The sequence below is a fragment of the Arachis hypogaea genome, chromosome 13 (assembly GCF_003086295.3).
Source record: "Arachis hypogaea cultivar Tifrunner chromosome 13, arahy.Tifrunner.gnm2.J5K5, whole genome shotgun sequence".
NCBI lineage: Eukaryota > Viridiplantae > Streptophyta > Magnoliopsida > Fabales > Fabaceae > Arachis > Arachis hypogaea.
Window position 1 is genome coordinate 117,702,759 of NC_092048.1, and position 5,827 is coordinate 117,708,585.

General features: G+C 41.0%; 1 non-coding gene across 1 annotated transcript; it reads left to right on the forward strand.

Annotated features, from left to right (window-relative positions):
• The first annotated feature begins 5,370 nt into the window (after window positions 1–5,370).
• Window positions 5,371–5,478, forward strand: LOC112739829 (small nucleolar RNA R71). Its single transcript, XR_003170766.1, has one exon. It is a non-coding gene; the product is annotated as a small nucleolar RNA R71 (small nucleolar RNA).
• The last annotated feature ends 349 nt before the right edge of the window (window positions 5,479–5,827 follow it).

Below are 5,827 nucleotides of genomic sequence, written 5' to 3' on the forward strand. Positions count from 1 at the left end.
TACTAAACTAGTTACTAGGGTTTACAGAAGTAAGTAATTGATGCATAAATCCACTTCCGGGGCCCACTTGGTGTGTGCTTGGGCTGAGCTTGAATGTTACACGTGTAGAGGCTCTTTCTGGAGTTGAACGCCAGGTTGTAACGTGTTTCTGGCGTTCAACTCTGGTTCGTGACGTGTTTCTGGCGTTTAACTCCAGACAACAACATAGAACTGGCGTTCAACGCCCTTTTACGTCATCTAAACTCGGCCAAAGTATGGACTATTATATATTGCTGGAAAGCCCTGGATGTCTACTTTCCAACGCAATTAGAAGCGCGCCATTTTGAGTTCTGTAGCTCCAGAAAATCCACTTTGAGTGCAGGGAGGTCAGAATCCAACAGCATCAGCAGTCCTTCTTCAACCTCTGAATCTGATTTTTGCTCAAGTCCCTCAATTTCAGCCAGAAAATACCTGAAATCATAGAAAAACACACAAACTCATAGTAAAGTCCATAAATGTGAATTTAACATAAAAACTAATGAAAACATCCCTAAAAGTAACTAGATCCTACTAAAAACATACTAAAAACAATGCCAAAAAGCGTATAAATTATTCGCTCATCACAACACCAAACTTAAATTGTTGCTTATCCCCAAGCAACTAAAAATCAAATAGGATAAAAAGAAGAGAATATACTATAAATTCCAAACTATCAATGAAACATAGCTCCAATCAGATGAGCGTGACTTGTAGCTTTTTGCCTCTTGAATAGTTTTGGCATCTCACTTCATCCATTGAAGTTCAGAATGATTGGCATTTATAGGAACTCAGAGTTCAGATAGTGTTATTTATTCTCCTAGTTCAGTATGTTGATTCTTGAACACAGCTACTTTATGAGTCTTAGCCGTGGCCCTAAGCACTTTGTTTTCCAGTATTACCACCGGATACATAAATGCCACAGACACATAATTGGGTGAACCTTTTCAGATTGTGACTCAGCTTTGCTAAAATCCCCAATTAGAGGTGTCCAGGGTTCTTAAGCACACTCTTCTTTTGCTTTGGACCTTGACTTTAACCGCTCAATCTCAAGTTTTCACTTGACACCTTCACGCCACAAGCACATGGTTAGGGACAGCTTGGTTTAGCCGCTTAGGCCGGGATTTTATTCCTTTAGGCCCTCCTATCCACTGATGCTCAAAGCCTTGGGATCCTTTTTATTTATCCTTGCCTTTTGGTTTTAAGGGCTACTGGCTTTTTGCTCTTGCCTCTTGGTTTTAAGAGCTTTTGGCTTTTTCTGCTTGCTTTTTCTTTTTTCTATTTTTTTTCTTTTTTTCGCTATTTTTTTTTCTGCAAGCTTTATTCTTTGCTGCTTTTTCTTGCTTCAAGAATCATTTTTATGATTTTTCAGATTATCAAATAACATGTCTCCTTGTCATCATTCTTTCAAGAGCCAACATATTTAACATTCATAAACAACAACTTAAAAGACATATGCACTGTTCAAGCATTCATTCAGAAAACAAGAAGCATTGTCACCACATCAATATAATTAAACTAAGTTCAAGGATAAATTCAAAACTCATGTACTTCTTGTTCTTTTGAATTAAAACAGTTTTCATTTAAGAGAGGTGATGGATTCATAGGACATTCATAACTTTAAGACAAAGTTACTAAATACTAATGATCATGTAATAAGACACAAACATAGGTAAGCACTTAACATAAAGAAAACGAAAAATAGAGAATTTAAGAACAAGGAATGAATCCACCTTAGTGATGGTGGCGTTTTCTCCTTGAGGAACCAATGATGTCCTTGAGCTCTTCTATGTCTCTTCCTTGTCTTTGTTGCTCCTCCCTCATTGCTTTTTGATCTTCTCTAATTTCATGAAGGATGATGGAATGCTCTTGATGTTCCACCCTTAATTGTCCCATGTTGGAACTTAATTCTCCTAGGGAGGTGTTGATTTGCTCCCAAAAATTCTGTGGAGGAAAGTGCATCCCTTGAGGTATCTCAGGGATTTCTTGGTGATGAGCTTCCTCACGTGTTTCTTGAGCTCCATGAGTGGGCTCTCTTGTTTGCTCCATCCTTTTCTTAGTGATGGGCTTCTCTTCCTCAATGGGAATGTCTCCTTCTATGAAAGCTCCAGCTGAGTAACATAGATGGCAAATAAGATGAGGGAAAGCTAGCCTTGCCAAGGGGGAGGGCTTTTCGGCTATTTTGTAGAGTTCAAGGGAGATGACTTCATGAACTTGTACTTCCTCTCCAATCATGATGCTATGGATCATGATGGCCCGATCCACAGTAACTTCAGATCGGTTGCTAGTGGGGATGATGGAACGTTGGATGAACTCCAACCATCCTCTAGCCACAGGCTTGAGGTCCAGTCTTCTTAGTTGAACCGGCTTGCCTTTGGAGTCAATCTTCCATTGAGATCCTTCCACACATATGTCCATGAGGACTTGGTCCAACCTTTGATTAAAGTTGACCCTTCTAGTATAGGGGCGTGCATCTCCTTGCATCATAGGCAAGTCAAACGCCAACCTCACATTTTCCGGACTAAAATCTAAGTATTTTCCCTAAACCATGGTGAGATAATTCTTTGGGTTCGGGTTCTTACTTTGATCATGGTTCCTAGGGATCCATGCATTGGCATAGAACTCTTGAACCATTAGGATGCCGACTTATTGGATGGGGTTTGTTAGAACTTTCCAACCTCTTCTTTGGATTTCATGTTGGATCTCCGGATACTCATTTCTCTTGAGCTTGAAAGGGACCTCGGGGATCACCTTCTTCTTGGTCACAATATCATAGAAGTGGTCTTGATGAGCTTTGGAGATGAATCTTTCCATCTCCCATGACTCGGAGGTGGAAGCTTTTGTCTTCCCTTTCCCTTTTCTAGAGGATTCTCCGGTCTTAGGTGCCATCAATGGTAATGGAAAAACAAAAAGCTTATGCTTTTACCACACCAAACTTAGAATATTGCTCGTCCTCGAGCGAGAGAAGAAAGAATAGATGAAGAAGAAGAAGAAATGGAGGAGATGGAGAGAGAGATGTGTTTCGGCCAAGAAGGGGAAGAGAGGGTTGTTTTGTGTGAAAATGATAGGGAAGAGAGATTGAGGTGATTGGTAGGTGGGGATCTTGTGGGGTCCACAGATGCTGAGTTGATCCTGTGGGGTCCACAGATCCTGAGGTGTCAAGGATTTGCATCCCTGCACCCATTAGGCATGTAAAATGCCTTTGCAGGCAATTCTGGCGTTTAAACGCCAAATTGATGCTTGTTCTGGGCGTTCAGCGCCCAGATGCAGCATATTTCTGGCGTTGAACGCCAGCCAGATACTTGTTTCTGGCGTTCAGTGCCAGCTCTTCTTCACTGTGCATTTCTGGCGTCTTAACGCCAGGATGCTGCTTGTTTCTGGCGTTCAACGCCAGAAACATGCTCTGTTCTGGCGTTGAACGCCAGCCAGATGCTCCTTACTGGCGTTTAAATGCCAGTGAGCCCTTCCTCCAGGGTGTGATTTTTCTTCTGCTGTTTTTTATTCCATTTTCAATTTTTATATTTATTTTGTGACTCCACATGATCATGAACCTAATAAAACATGAAATAACAATAAAAATAAAATTAGAGAAATAAAAATTGGGTTGCCTCCCAACAAGCGCTTCTTTAATGTCAATAGCTTGACAGTGGGCTCTCATGGAGCCTCACAGATATTCAGAGCATTGTTGAGACTCCCCAACACCAAACTTAGAGTTTGGATATGGGAGTTCAACACCAAACTTAGAGTTTGGTTGTGGCCTCCCAACACCAAACTTAGAGTTTGACTGTGGGGGCTCTGGTTGACTCTGTTTTGAGATAAGCTTACTGTGCCTCTTTTCCATGTTTACAGAAGGATGTCCTTGAGTTTTAAACTCAAGGGAGTCCTCATTCAATTGAAGAACTTGTTCACCTCTGTTAACATCAATCACAGCTCTTGCTGTGGCTAGGAAGGGTCTTCCAAGGATGATGGATTCATCTTCTTCCTTCCCAGTATCTAGGACTATGAAATCAGCAGGGATGTAAAGGCCTTCAACCTTTACTAATACGTCCTCTACTTGTCCATAAGCCTGTTTTCTTGAATTGTCTACCATCTCTAATGAGATTTTAGCAGCTTGCACCCCAAAGATTCCCAGTTTCTCTATTACAGAGAGGGGCATGAGGTTTATCCCTGAACCAAGGTCACACAGAGCCTTTTCAAAGATCATGGTGCCTATGGTACAAGGTATTAGGAACTTTCCAAGATCCTATTTCTTCTGAGGCAATGCAAGTTGATCTAGATCACTCAGTTCATTGGTGAACAAAGGAGGTTTATCTTCCCAAGTCTCAATACCAAATAATTTGGCATTCAGCTTCATGATTGCACCAAGGTACTTGGTAACTTGCTCTTTAGTAACATCCTCATTCTCTTCAGAAGAAGAATACTCATCAGAGCTCATGAAGGGCGTAAGGAGGTTCAATGGAATCTCTATGGCCTCTAGATGAGTCTCAGATTCCTTTGGTTCCTCAGAGGGAAACTCCTTATTGATCACTAGACGTCCCAGGAGGTCTTCCTCACTGGGATTCACGTCCTCAACCTCCCTTACAGGTTTGGCCATGGTAATTAATTTAATGGCCTTGCACTCTCCTTTTGGATTTCTTCTGTATTGCTTGGGAGAGTACTAGGAGGAATTTCAGTGATCCTTTTACTCAGCTGGCCCACTTGTGCTTCCAAATTTCTAATGGAGGACCTTGTTTCATTCATGAAACTTACAGTGGCCTTAGATAGATCAGAGACTAAGTTTGCTAAATTAGATATATTTTGTTCAGAGTTCTCTGTCTGTTGCTGAGTGGATGATGGAAAAGGTTTACTATTGTTAAACCTATTTCTTCCACCATTATTAAAGCCTTGTTGAGGCTTTTGTTGATCCTTCCATGAGAGATTTGGGTGATTTTTCCATGAGAGATTATAGGTGTTTCCATATGGTTCACCCATGTAATTTACCTCTGCTATTGCAGGGTTTTCAGGATCATAGGCCTCTTCTTCAGAAGATGCCTCTTGAGTACTGTTGGATGCAGCTTGCATTCCATTCAGACTCTGAGAAATCATATTGACTTATTGAGTCAATATTTTGTTCTGAGCCAATATGGCATTCAGAGTATCAATTTCAAGAACTCCCTTCTTCATAGGCGTCTCATTACTCACAGGATTCCTCTCAGAAGTGTACATGAACTGGTTATTAGCAACCATGTCAATGAGTTCTTGAGCTTCTGCAGGCGTTTTCTTTAGGTGAATAAATCCACCTACAGAAGTATCCAATGACATCTTAGCTAATTCAGACAGACCATCATAGAATATATCCAGGATGGTCCATTCTGAAAGCATGTCAGAAGGACACTTTTTGGTCAGTTCCTTGTATCTCTCCCAGGCTTCATAGAGGGATTCACCTTCTTTCTGTCTGAAGGTTTGAACATCCACTCTAAGCTTACTCAGCTTTTGAGGAGGAAAGAACTTGGCTAAGAAAGCCTTGACCAGCTTATCCCAAGAGTTCAGGCTATCTTTAGGTTGAGAATCCAACCATATTCTAGCTATGTCTCTTACAGAAAACGGGAAAAGCATGAGCCTGTAGACTTCAGGATCTACTCCATTAGTCTTAACAGTATCACAGATCTGCAAAAATTCAGTTAAGAACTGAAAAGGATCTTCAGATAGAAGTCCATGGAACTAGCAATTCTGCTGCATCAGAGAAACTAATTGAGGTTTAAGCTCAAAATTGTTTGCTCCAATGGTAGGGATGGAGATGCTTCTTCCATGTAAATTAGAATTAGGTGCAGTA